Below are 13,039 nucleotides of genomic sequence, written 5' to 3'. Positions count from 1 at the left end.
AAGCAAAGGGCTTGGTTGACTATGGTTGGTTGCAGCAAAAGCTGCTGCCAGCTAGAACAAACTTTTCTAACAGTTCACTTGCTCTTAGCAATGTCTTCCATTTTGAAAGCTCAGATACCATTGACATCTAGTGGTGAAATCCTGTGGCCAGAGAGCCAGTTTATTGCATCAAAACTGCCTGTGTGACCTCAAGGGACTGCAGGATATAATGCAGCAGTGAGAGGCTTCTCTGTCATCTGCGTGGTCCACTGACCCCAGTTTATTAGATTTGTTGACTCAGATTCCTGTTTAAGTGGACTGATGGGATTATCTGTTCAGCCTTTTTGTGCATGTTTCCCCATGGATTTAGTTTTCAGGCTTTATGATGAGAGTGCACATTCACTTAGGACAGATGCTAATGGGAATAAAGACTGCTGCCTTCTCATCTGTCAGTAGCCCCTGGAGTCAGCGTCTCATCCAAAGCTGTTGGCTGCAGTGTGAGCATTTGGTCTGGGGCAGCTTCTCCAAACACACCACAGAGTTGTCTGGGTGCATTTGACAAAAGCAAGCAAATCCCCTGTCTGCTGGGTTAATGGCATGAGGCTGAATTCACTGTTTAATTGAAGGAGTGGTTTTGTGAGCCTCAGGAGCAGGTTTTCTCTGGAAGGTGCTGTTGTACAGGTGCTCCTGGCAGTCTTGGTGATAATTTGTGGTTATGTTCACCCAATCTTTGAAAAGGAGAAGAGCTGAGCAACTTAAACTGCTCTGTGTAGTAGTGCTGGGTTTTGATCCCAAATACCATGTGTTGCAAATGAATTGAACTATGAAAGGAAAACAGGTTGCTCCTGAGCTTAGAGCCTTCAAACATTGCTGTCATCAGAGCATGAGGCAAGGCTGTGCAGATGTGCCGGGTGGTTTACCCCGGAGCAGGCACGGGGTACTGTGCTGCACCTGGGGAAGGGGTTTTGGGGCTGGACTGCTCTCCCTGTGTCATTATGGGTCATGTCCTCTTCACCCTGGGCAAACCACCCCGAATTCCCCATATCTGCACTACCTCCATGTGCCAGCTGGGTGAGGGACCGAGCACAGCTGGGGCCGGCTGGCTGGAGCTGCCACATGCTGTCACAGGGAAGCTGCAAACAGATAAGACGGGAGCATTTGGTAGTCAGCTGTGTTATAAGTTGCTGGTTGATAAGCCAGTGACTGTTAAAAGGAACAAAACTCAGAAAGGCTGAAAATGTCTGCTGTTGGTCAGGGACAGCTGCAGGCTGTAGGGACTCTGGCAAAAGTCAAAACTAATCAGATTTTGATGTAACTTGGTGAGTAGCATGGCTGTAAATTTGTCACATACATATCATATAGCTGTAAAGAAGCATCCGAAAGAGTTAAGATATAGCTGTTTGATAAACAGTGCATACTCAGCAAAAGGCTCCAAACAACTAATATGGAAGTACTTTAGGAAATACCTTCATGATGAGCTGACTTCAGCTGTGGGTTGGGACTGGGAAGAGCCCCAGTCAATCAATCCCACCACTGCATTGATGCAGCTGCTCCTGAGCCTGTATGCTAAGCCTGGTCATGAATCTGGGAAATGTTCACATCCAAGGCAAACCTCCTCTACATAATAAACCTCATATTTGAGATACACACACATCTTGCTAATTATACTTTATCCTGTTACTGGGCCTAATACATGCAGTTCACTCCGAGTCTCCCTAGAGACTAGTTGGTGTGATATTGTGACTATGGTCACAATGAGAGTCACTGATAAGTCTGGGGTGATAAAGGGCTGTTACCACTTGCTCTTCCATGGACACTGGAATAAGAGTGCTTATGAACAGCAGCTGAAAGAAATGTCAGTAAAACTTGTTAATTTAGTGCCACTCAGATGAATCTGAAGGCACATAGAAAATACTAACCAGTTAAAGTCACCAGGAGGAAGAGTTGCTGTCCCTGTTTCACAGACACTTCTGAAAGAGAGAGTATTGGCCAAGGTCATGCAGAGCTAGGACACCATCCAGATTGATTTTTCACTCATACTTGAGCACTTCGAGACCATTGGAGCTTCTCCCACACTTGCTTACTAAACCAATTATACACTGAACAAAAGTCAATGAATGCAAAAGAAGTGAGAGCCCGGCAGAGACAACTGGGAGCCGGAGCACAGCAGGGCACGGAGCGCTCATCACTGCTCATCCCAGCCGGCAGCACACGGCCTCCTCGTCTCCAGACAATCACCCAATTTTCCGCTTGGCACAGCAGCCGTGGCGTTGCTTGTACGGGCTGTTTACTCTGTGCACTTTGAGGCTTTTCATACTTTATTTTGAGGAAACCGGCATGACTTGGAAGATCTTCCCCTCTGGGGTAGAGACCCCCATCTCAAGCAGGGTGTCCATCTCAGCTGGTAAACTTTCCACAGCTGCTCATCCTCTGCAGCCCCTTCTGCTCCCTCTGGCTGGCTGGTGCCTGCTCAAGAAGCGTACTCTGGGAAACTGAACTTGTTTTATGAGCAGGGAAGGTGACTTGCACAGAGGTAGATGGCACAGGGTGTGTTTTGGAAGCTAGAGAAAGGTGCAGCACCTTTCTCAGATTCCTCGGAGCAATCTGCTTTGGTAGATAGGGAGCCCCCTCTTTCTGGGGGCTCTTTCTGCTGTGGGAGCCTCCTCGCTGGCTGCAGGCAGGCACGTCCCCAGTCTGCTACCTGACATCTTTCTCAATGGCCTGTTGTTACTGGTAGCTTATTCCCTGGGTCTCTTACTCTGCAAAACAGCAACTATCTTGTAATGGTTTGGGCTATATCAGTATTTAATTTATTGGTTTTAATTTTCCTATGAATCTCTTAATTGAAAGAAGGGGGCTTATGTTTGTATTCAGTATCTTGCAGTATCTCGGGCTGAATTCCAGCAAGAGCATACTGTGACCAAAAACCAGACAGCTTGACCTAGAAAATTATGTCCTGTCTTGTGTACAGGATTGCACCATCAGTTGATTGACAGATGAGGGAACTATGAGACTGCTTTTGAGCTTTGTCCTCCTTTATGCCAGCAGTCACTTCTGGAGTTACAGGCAGTACTTGTGGGAGCAAGAATTTGCTGCTGATAAAATTGAGGGGAGAAAAGCAGCATTTTTAAACCCAGTTTCTGAAGAAAAATGTCTTGTTTGCTTGTCCTGTCTTATCCCTTGTAAGCTTTCTAGGTATGGGAGACAGTATTGACTAAATCTGGAAGAGTAATGAAAGGCTCAGAAATATCTGCCTGGGAGAGAACTCAGAGTGCAGCTGGGAGAGATGAGGGGGAGTCAAGCAGGATGGTGCAGCACCGCTCCTCATCCCCATGGCGCTCTGTGGCCAGCAGAAAGCCAGCTCTGGCCTGATGCATGTCGGCTCTCGCCCGACTGAAATTTTGCAGGTCATAGGAATCAGCACATGGGCATGTTTGAGCAAGCTACCATTGGTACACCTTGCTTTTCATCCTGGAGGTTTAATGTCTGGTGGTGCTAGCAAGGCATTGATCCAGGGTCATAATCTAGTTCCTGCTTTTACCACCCTAAGCAAGTAATTTTTGCTCAAGTTCATTTGTTCCACAACATAGTCCTTTCCTCGTGCCTTTTTTCAGTCCTGCCCTTTTGTACACCCTGCAAAGAGGTTGAATTTTCTCTTAGTGTCACAGGCAGGAGACTGACCGTTTGTGAGCTCTGTGCATGATACTGATACCCTAGTGTTACTGCTGCCCCATTCCTAACCAATTACTACCAGTAAAGCAAGTGTCATTTTAGATATTTAACTGGCTGCTGGTGGTGTAGTTTTTGTTTGATTCCTTGCTTTTTAGGTCTTCAGCTCTAGTATGGAGGAGAGAGCAGGAACAGAATTTGAAAATCAGTCTTAATTCTATCCTGGATATTTTAACAGGTAAAGACCAATGCTTGAATACCTTACAGCATCTTTTCTGAAGCTCACTTAAGGAGTATAAGCAAAGTGCTTCAGGACCCCCAAAAGGAAGGAGCAACGGAGGTCAGAACTCTTGTTTGGCCAACCAAGACAATTTGAATATATCAGGATGGCACCAATCTGAGGCAGAACTGCTGTTACACAAAGCAGATGATAGTACAAATGTACTTTACGACATACACATATTGGCTTGGCTTTTAATTGATAAAGAGATGTTTCTAGCTGGAGCAGGTTGGGAAGGAATCAGATCAAGTTTCCTGTCTTGATTTCAAATACGTAATGTGGAAGTGAGCTCAAGTAATGTGAACAGTTGGCTCCGTTGGGTAGTGGTTTGGTTTGTGGTTGGTTGGTTTGTTTGTTTGTTTTGTTTCGTTGGGTTTGTTTTTTTTTTTTGCTTGCTTGTTTGTTTCTTTTTACAAAAAGGAAGCAGGCAGAAAAAAATCTCAGCTCAGCGTCGGTGGGTGGAAGCGGGGTTTCACAGTGCCACCTAGGGGCCCCTGTCCTTGAGACAGGACTATATAAGCCGAAGTTCCCACTAGCTTGGAGCTGACAATGCATTTCAGCTGCTCTCACCTTGGCAAGAGCAGTCCCAAAAATGGATGACACCTGTTCAATACTTAGCCCTCTATCACATGGGAGAGAGGCATACAATATAGAGAGACACGCTGTCAAAAGGTGTAGGCACATGTGTCCGATCCCTGGGAGATCTCAGCTAAGTTCCCCGTCTGAAAACTACGTGGATCAGTATTTACTATTTCCCTAATCTGGCTGCAAAAGGAAGGAGTGGCAAGGAACTGGACCAGACTTTTCTCTTTCTCCGTTCAGTAGCAGGGTCTTGGTATTGAACGGCCCATTTCTCTCCAGGAAGGGTTGTCCTCACCTCTTGTTTCTACGGCCTGGCTTCACATTTGCTTTGCTGAAAGCATGTGGAGAGCCAAAAATAATTTGTGGGTGAGGTGAGTGTCTATGGCAGAATTTGATTTGGGGAAGTGGCATAATCGTAATCTTAGTTCATTTGAAGCAAAATTGCTGGAACAAACATACAATAGTATCAAATATAAAACTATCGCAACACTAGTGGCAGGGATGACTTTGGGTTGTAATGATTAAACTAGAAGTGTATATCATCACAGTAAGACATGGGCATTTGGCATCCTGGGCTATTCCTCAGCAATAGGAGCAGAAGCTATTTTAGGCTCTTGTTATTTTTGTACATTAATGATTTTCCCTGGTCTAATGCTGTGAGCAAGAAGTAGGGCATTCTTCAGAGAGGCATGATATTTGGGGTATTTGTGATAACCAGAGTGATATGTCTGAATAGCATCAGCCAGCAGGTTATTGATGGCTGCTAAACATGTTCCCAGGATCACATTTGTTCTCGGGAGCTTCTGTACTCCCACGGCCCATGTTGTGATCAAAGCATTCCCAAGCATAGGTGTGCTGGACATGGCAGAAGAGTGCAGATAACATGTTATAATGAGGGTCACACTCTTTCCAACATACTTTTTATTGGCACCAGGTTAAGGCAGAGATTTCCTTTTATTACCAGAAATTAAGGTTAGATTCTTTGAGATTACACACACTTGATTAATCTTCTTTTACAAGGAAATGAAGTGAAGAAGTAACCTGTGATATTTGTCTGTATGTATAGTTAAATTCTGTGATAGGAAGTATTTAATCTTGTGCTTAATATGGGATGGTCTGTTGCTGAATGAGAATGAAAAAGGATTCATTTTCTGAAGTGACTCGCAGCATGCTGAACACTGGTAAGGAATTCGTCAAACAGAACAGCACAACAACGACACCTTCTGTAAAACACTAGAAATGTCTTATCGTTTCAGCTTCTGCCCTTGGAAATTTCTAACCTATGTGCTGGCAGAGAGCTGCTCACGCAGCTTCTGAAGCTGGCGTCTCTGCAGAGAAGTGGCTTCCCTACTGGGCTGTGCAAATGCATCCCAGGCTGACAGGTCACAAGCTGCAGCTTGACAGTAACAGGAAGTCTTCTGCAAAAAGATGAGAAACGTGAAAATCCTTTTGGCAATCCTATTCCACCTTTTTTTCCTGCTTGCCCAAATGAGTGGAAAGCTGAGTTCCTTACCTGAATGGCTTCAGGTTCACATCAGTGTGCATGAAGGCCCCAGCCCTATGTTAGGGGTGCTTTTAGTCCACCTGTTAAAAATATTCCATTACATCATATTTCCTAAATTAATTTGTTAAAAGGAGAGAGCACAAGAGGGAGCCAGACTCTGCATCCTGGTAAGGCTCTTGGCTGTGTGTGGGATGAGGCAGGGGGAGCCTGGGGCTTTGTCCTGTGCTCTGAGCTCTTTCTATATTTGCTCAGAGACTCCAGCCTGAGGTGCACAAAGACCTATGGACACCAGGTCAAGCCTTCAGGGCTCCCCAGCCTCCGGTGGCACCCAGGAACTTGGACTGCAAAGTCAAATCTCACGTCTTTCCCTCTGACATCAAGGGAAGTGGCAGAGTAGTGTCCCACTCAGGCCAGGCAAGCTGCAAGGAGGTGGCAGATGGCTTTGATCTCCTTCCTGTTGAGGAGGAAACACAACCCAAATCTTCGGTTTTGTCCCTCTGGTCACTATATTCTCATGGTGCAGGTGTAAGGTGGAGAGCACTGGCACTGCTGGATCAGGTTTACTACTTTGAAGAAAGGAGTACAGGTGCTGCGGGGAATTTGGGGTGGCAGTAGCGCTTGCTCTTCAGCAGGGTGCCCGAGAGCTGCTGGTGTGTGGGCAGAGGAGGCTTGAGCCTGAGCCCTCTGACCCCTGGTCTGCATGCTCTGGAGCTGCCCATCCCAGTGCCTGGAGCTCCTGTCACCCTGCCTAGGCAGCCAGCATGACAGCCAGCACTGATTTAGGAGGCAAACCCTAAGTTTTAAGCATCTGGGATTTTTACTGGCACCAATTTTAGCTGATGTGCCTCAAATAACTCTTGCAGAGTTGGGATTTGAATTTCTGCACCCTGAGCCTCAGACCAGTGTCTTTACCACAGGTCAGCCCTTTGGCTGCAGTGCTGTGTCCTGAAATAATCCTCTGCGGCCTCTGCTTTCTACTAAGGCATCATGCAAGTCCTTATCTGCCACTTAACCACTTTGCTGGGTTACTGAAAAGAACATGAAGAGCTCTGTTTATGAGTGGAAAATCAACCAGATTCCTTCACATTTGGGGCAGTAGATTCTGATAAGATATCGTGATGTTCAATCAAGGGTTTAATACTTTCACAGCTGCCTACAGGATGTTACAGGGTGAATACACCCCAGGGCACAATACGAGGTGGCTATACAATGGGACCGCAGGGTGTATAATCCTGCGTACAGAACCCTTACCATGCAGCTCTTTCACCACACAGGCTGGGTAGACGTCGGAGCGGCAAAGGCAGCTCTGCTCTGTTAACACCATTTCTCCCATCTGAAACATGCCAGAAGGTTTAGACCAGAGTCTCTAAATCTTCTTGCAAGTCAGCACGTTCTTATTTCTAAGAGAGCAAAACTAAGAACTCAAGCTCTGCTCTACGTCATATATCCTCAGGATTTTTTTTCTGTGTAACTTGGCTGACTACAGCAGTGTTAGCTCAGACTTTTTTCCTGTTTACTTTCAGATAATCCTCCTGAAACTGATAGACTCCCACGATTAAAATGTAGAATATTTAATAATTTTATTAATATATATTAGAATTCTTAAAGACACTGCTCCATTGTGACCCAGGTAAATGAATGTCACTTCACACATCAGGTGGCATTAGTCAGATTTTACCTTTGTCTCCGTGACCTGCCCTCCCTTGAGTGTACCAGGTATGATAAAGATTAAACTGAAAGAAAACTGAGAAGAAAGCATTATTTGAATGGTATGTCATGTTTGGCATATCAGATGCAATGTCAGGTGAAAGTTACTGTGGTGGCTGCCATCTGAAATTCAATATGGCATTAGGTTTAAATGCCAATCCATATAGATTTGTGTAGGTGAGTTAAGTTGCTGGCCAAGTCTCTGTTGACATCAGTGACACATCTGTATTTCAGTGCCTTTTGAATTTTACCCTTTCATTGCAGAAATCTAGTTTTTGAAACTTAGCCTCTTCCCATCCCTTGGCTACACAGCCCACGCACCCAGCCCATTGCCCCCGAGGTTCCTGGTTTCCCACTGCCAGTGGTGGATGCCAGGCCATCCCTGAGGGCAGGCATGGTCTTGGGCAGCAGGTCCCACACATCCTTGGCCTCAGACAGTAGTGTGAAGATCTTTTCTGGCACATTCTGTTTGCTTTGTTGTGTAGTCATGGTGGCCCACCATTGAGAAACATTGGTGATATTGCATGCTGCCTTGCTGACAAGAATAAAATCCCATTTTGGGCTAAGCAACGTCTATCACATTCTGAAATTTCCTTGAGGTACACTATATTTACACCTAGATGGATATCTACCCCCTTTCCTAATCTGGCACACACAGGCGCTTGCACATCTCTTATCTTAATAAGGAAAGGGCAAGATATTCACAGGGGCCCAGCCAGGTCAGCCACTGGGGCTTTTTGTTGGTGCTCCACAGGGTGCCTCGTTGCTCAGCAGGGATAGGCATCCACTCAGCAACACAACCTATAGTATGCAGTGTCACCTAAAAAAGAGCATTAATTAAAGGGTGTCAGGAGACGAAAAAAGAAAGGGTATTTTTTTTAGGGGAGGGGGAAAACAAAGAAAATAATTTTTTTAAGGAGGAAGAAATAAAGACATATTTTGCTGCCACCTCTAATTTTTGGAGGGAATTTTCCTTTTAGAATTGCATGTCTAACCTTCCGCCCATTTCCACGCAATTTGGCAGGGCAATGTTTGCAGACAACACTTAAAATCAAACTGCTGCTTCTAGTTTATTTTCCATACTTGATACAGTGCAAATGCTGTTACATGCTTCACGATCTGACCTGCTACTGTCTACAAATGTCACAGACTGGCGGTAGGAAGATGCAACGGTATTTAAGTAAAATTATGGCTGTTTTCAGCAGAGATGATTGATAAGATGCTATGATACAAAAACCTGCAATATATATACACATGTATACATCTTCAAGGGAAAAAAGAATGAAATTAAACAAGTGCTTGCTTTTTTTACAGTGCCATGAACCAGTTTTACACAGCGCAGCAAGTTTGCTAAAGAAGAGTAACAGTTCTACAAAATAGATTATCTGCTAGTAAACCAGAAAGCCAAAATTCCTGGGATTAACTACTGCTCTGAGCAGTGACAAATGTTCTCTGCACTGAATTACTCGGTGGGGCTGTGTACATCTCATATAACTGAGCTATAAGGGCAGCCCTCCGGATGCCCTTCCCCTGCCTTTGGGGGAGGAGGGCAACAGGGGAAGAGTTGTTTTCCTCTTTCTGGTTTTTCTTTTCCTTCCCTCATCTGCATGTTGGTGCCTCTCATGCCTCCCTGAAACAGATTTTTGAAAAGAGGTTCCAAGATGTTCTGTGGGAGTGCATTGGGATCACAACCACTTTCTGCATTTCTTTCAAAACTTCTCAGATTATTTTCTTGTTCCTGCTTCCAAGAGTTTCACTTTAACAAAATACCTACAATACTGACTAGCTGGGTTAAAAGTAAGCAGCAGTGCTACCTTTTACCTGTAGTTTCTGCATGAAGACATAGTTTCCTTAATAACTGTGGCTGCAAATTTCAGTGCTGACAACAGGTGCAAGTCAGGTTTGTATGAGGAAAATACAACTACTTTGGGTAAAATCCACTTCTTTCCATTTTCCCCTGTCATGGTTTAACCCCAGCCAGCAGCTAAGCCCCATGCAGCTGCTGGCTCACTCGCTCCCCCAGCCATGGGATGGGGGAGCGAATCAGAAGAGTGAAAGTGAGAAAACTTGTGGGTTGAGATAAAGACAGTTTAACAGGCAAAGCAAAAGCTGCACATGCAAGCAAAGCAAAACAAGGCATTGATTCACTGCTTCCCATGGGCAGGCAGGTGTTCAGCCATCTCCAGGAAAGCAGGGCTCCATCACGCGTAATGGTTACTTGGGAAGACAAATGCCATCACTTCAAATGTCCCCCCCATTCCTTCTTCTTCCCACAGCTTTATATGCTGAGCATGATGTCATACGGTAGGGAATATCCCTTGGGTCAGTTGGGGTCAGCTGTCCTGGCTGTGCCCCCTCCCAACTCCTTGGGCACCCCCAGCCCACTTGCTGGTGGGGTAGGGTGAGAGGCAGAAAAGGCCTTGACTCTGTGTAAGCGCTGCTCAGCAATAACAAAAACACCTCTTTGTTATCAACACTGTTTCAGCACAAATCCAAACCATAGCCACATACTGGCTACTATGAAGAAAGATAACTCTACCCCAGCCAAAACCAGTGCACACCCCAACCCCACCATTATAAAACCACTGAGATGCTGAATACTAATTTCTTTGTTAAACACATTGTTCTGTGAACAGTGAAATTAATGAAACCTGCCTTTCAGTTAATTAAATTGGCAATTTCTATGTTAATTTCTATACTTTCATACCCTTCACGTCCACTAAAACAGAGCCTGCTTCTTCCCCCCATACCCCATTTTATTCTCAACTTCTCTCCCCTCTGTCCTTGGCTCTGATTCTTCCCCCATCAGCCTCCCACACTGCTCAGCACCCTCAGCTCTTTGCTGATGGCCATCAGGCTACATCCATCATGACTCACCCCTAGCTGGGCATGAGCTGGCCAGGCTGCCTGGCTGGACTTGGGCCAGGACAAACCCGATGGACAGCGGGGTGGACCTCACTTGTCTGTTTTTCAAGGGAAGAAGAAAGATACTACCTTGGGTCTCTCCCTTCTCTCCAGCTGCAACTTTTCAAAAAATGTACGAGAAATTTATATGTCAAGTTCAATTGCATTGAAGAATTAACAAGTTAAAAGCGGGGGATTGAGTGGTAAATCAATAATGTGATTACATCCTTTCTTTAGACCACCAGGCTAAAATGGCTTGGGAAGCCCAAGCCCTTCACCCACATTAGTGTGCGAAGTGCACTTGGAGAACTTCTGGTGGCATACTGACTGAAGAAAAGAAATGAGTAAATTGGGGGGGGAGGGGGGCGGGGGGTAATTGACAATGTGAGACATTGGTAATGTAAGGAAAGCCAAAGGGAAATAGGAGTCCTGAAAAAAAAAACCTAAGATTGAAAAGTAGTGGCATAAGGGATGGGAGAGGAACTCGGTCTTCCTCCAGACAGGCAGCAGAAAGGTGTACATGCATTTGAAGCTGTCTTTCAGACTGAAGCGACTCCACACACTCTTTAGGTGTCAGTGCTTTCCCAAGAGAAATCAAAGCCAGGAGGCAGTTTCTGGGAGGAAAAATGAATACAAATGTATGTACAAATCCATTTTTATTAATTTCTAAAAGCATGTTTTGAGCCTTTCAAAATTCATGCCATGCTTCACAGAGAAATTGTGAATGATAAAGCTCCACATAACACTCATGGAAGTGCATTTGTGGAGTCATTCCTTTTTTCTCCCCAGATGGCAGCCCTGGTAAAAGTATATCTCTTGGGTATAGCACTAAGCTTTTTATTAGTGGCTTAGAAATATGATGGTGAGACATCTGGCACTGTGAGGGGGTGGAAGAAATGTGAGCTGTACATTGGGCAGAGACAGGGTCTTCCTGGGATTTGCGTCTGTGTTAAAATATTTCTGCTTTTTCCTTTTCATTGCCTCCCATGTGAGGTACCGGGGCTCAGGAGGCTCCTTGGATCAGGATTTGGGCTGTGACGGCTGGCTAAGCTGTATTCACACAAACAGCTGGCCCTTCTGAGCTCTGGTATCAGAAAAGCAGATTTTTAGTATCTATTTGGTGAAACAGCCCCAGATCAGACTGTGAGCAGAGCAGAGTGCATGCTGCTTTCACAAGCGAACTCGGGCTGTGTTGGCTACTTACAGACCCACAGTCAGGTGCGGCTGGCTTTGAAACCTGTTTCCTTCATAGGGACCCAGGTTGTGTCCTATGCAGCCTGTGATCGAAGTGGGCAATGGGTTGGGAATAACTGAGGTTTTCATCTCCGTTTCCCCTGAGAATTTGGGGACAATTTTGAAGAATTCTTCCGGCATTGCTAACAAGTCCTGTTTAAAACGATTTTGGGGAAGAAATCTTTTAATTCAAGCACTTTTTTGGCTGGCTGGAGGAGACACACGTGAAGTTCCCTGTTGAACTCACCATAAAAGGGGAATGTCTTCTGCGTTGGCCAGGCTAATTTTCATCTTTGAACCTCCTTGCATAGACAGACAGCACATATTAAGATAAGTGAGTCAACTAACCTGACTTCCCCTCTTAGCTGTTTACAGGATTAGTGCATTAGTAACTCTATGACAACCTGTACCATAGTAGCTCTGCATTCAAAGCCTCCTAAAAACTTCTGTGGGGACTGAAAGACTTCATAACAGTTACGAACAAGTGACATGGCATTCCCAGTCCCAGCTATACAGTCTGTTTTGCTCCTTTTTCAACCTTCTTGCTTATAACCTCAGCTTTGTACAGCACACTCCAGGGATGCTTGTACAAAACTGCTTATAAATAAAGGTAGTTCCATATTTAATTAGGGTAGGTGAAAGTGCTGAAGGCGTCATGCCAAATGGACAGGAGTGGGTGAAGCTGGAAAGGTTGAAAGCTTGTCTACTAAAACTGCAATTTATTACTTACACAACTTGATGTTGGTAGGGCTTTCCCAGAAAAAACTTCTTTAAACCCTAAACCCCCCAAATGTTTCACATTACATGTCTTTATTAGTAATAAAAAAAACAAGAAAGTGTAGCAGACTTCTTTATGCACTTAATTATGTAGCTGATGCAAGTTTCCTAAATTTCCAAATCTAATCTGCATAGATACAAAGATCACAGAACAATCTGGAGACTTGTTCTTTAACCAAGGGAAAAAAAATCAACACAGGGAGTAATTAAACCACAAAAAGTATATACAAATAAGATAGTGTCTGACAGAAAGCCATGGGGGGCATCTTCCTTTGTAATTCTTTTTTTAATGGCAGTATTTAAAAGAGAAGAGAGAAAGAAACAAAAGTCACTAAGACATATCTGAGCATTGTTTTCTAGTTTGCAGTAGCTAGGGAGGTTTTTTTTAAAATTTGTACCTTGTG

Source organism: Phalacrocorax aristotelis, chromosome 2 (genome assembly GCF_949628215.1).
Source record: "Phalacrocorax aristotelis chromosome 2, bGulAri2.1, whole genome shotgun sequence".
Taxonomy (NCBI): domain Eukaryota; kingdom Metazoa; phylum Chordata; class Aves; order Suliformes; family Phalacrocoracidae; genus Phalacrocorax; species Phalacrocorax aristotelis.
The sequence above is the reverse complement of the archived record's forward strand: the minus strand, read 5'-3'. Positions refer to the sequence as shown.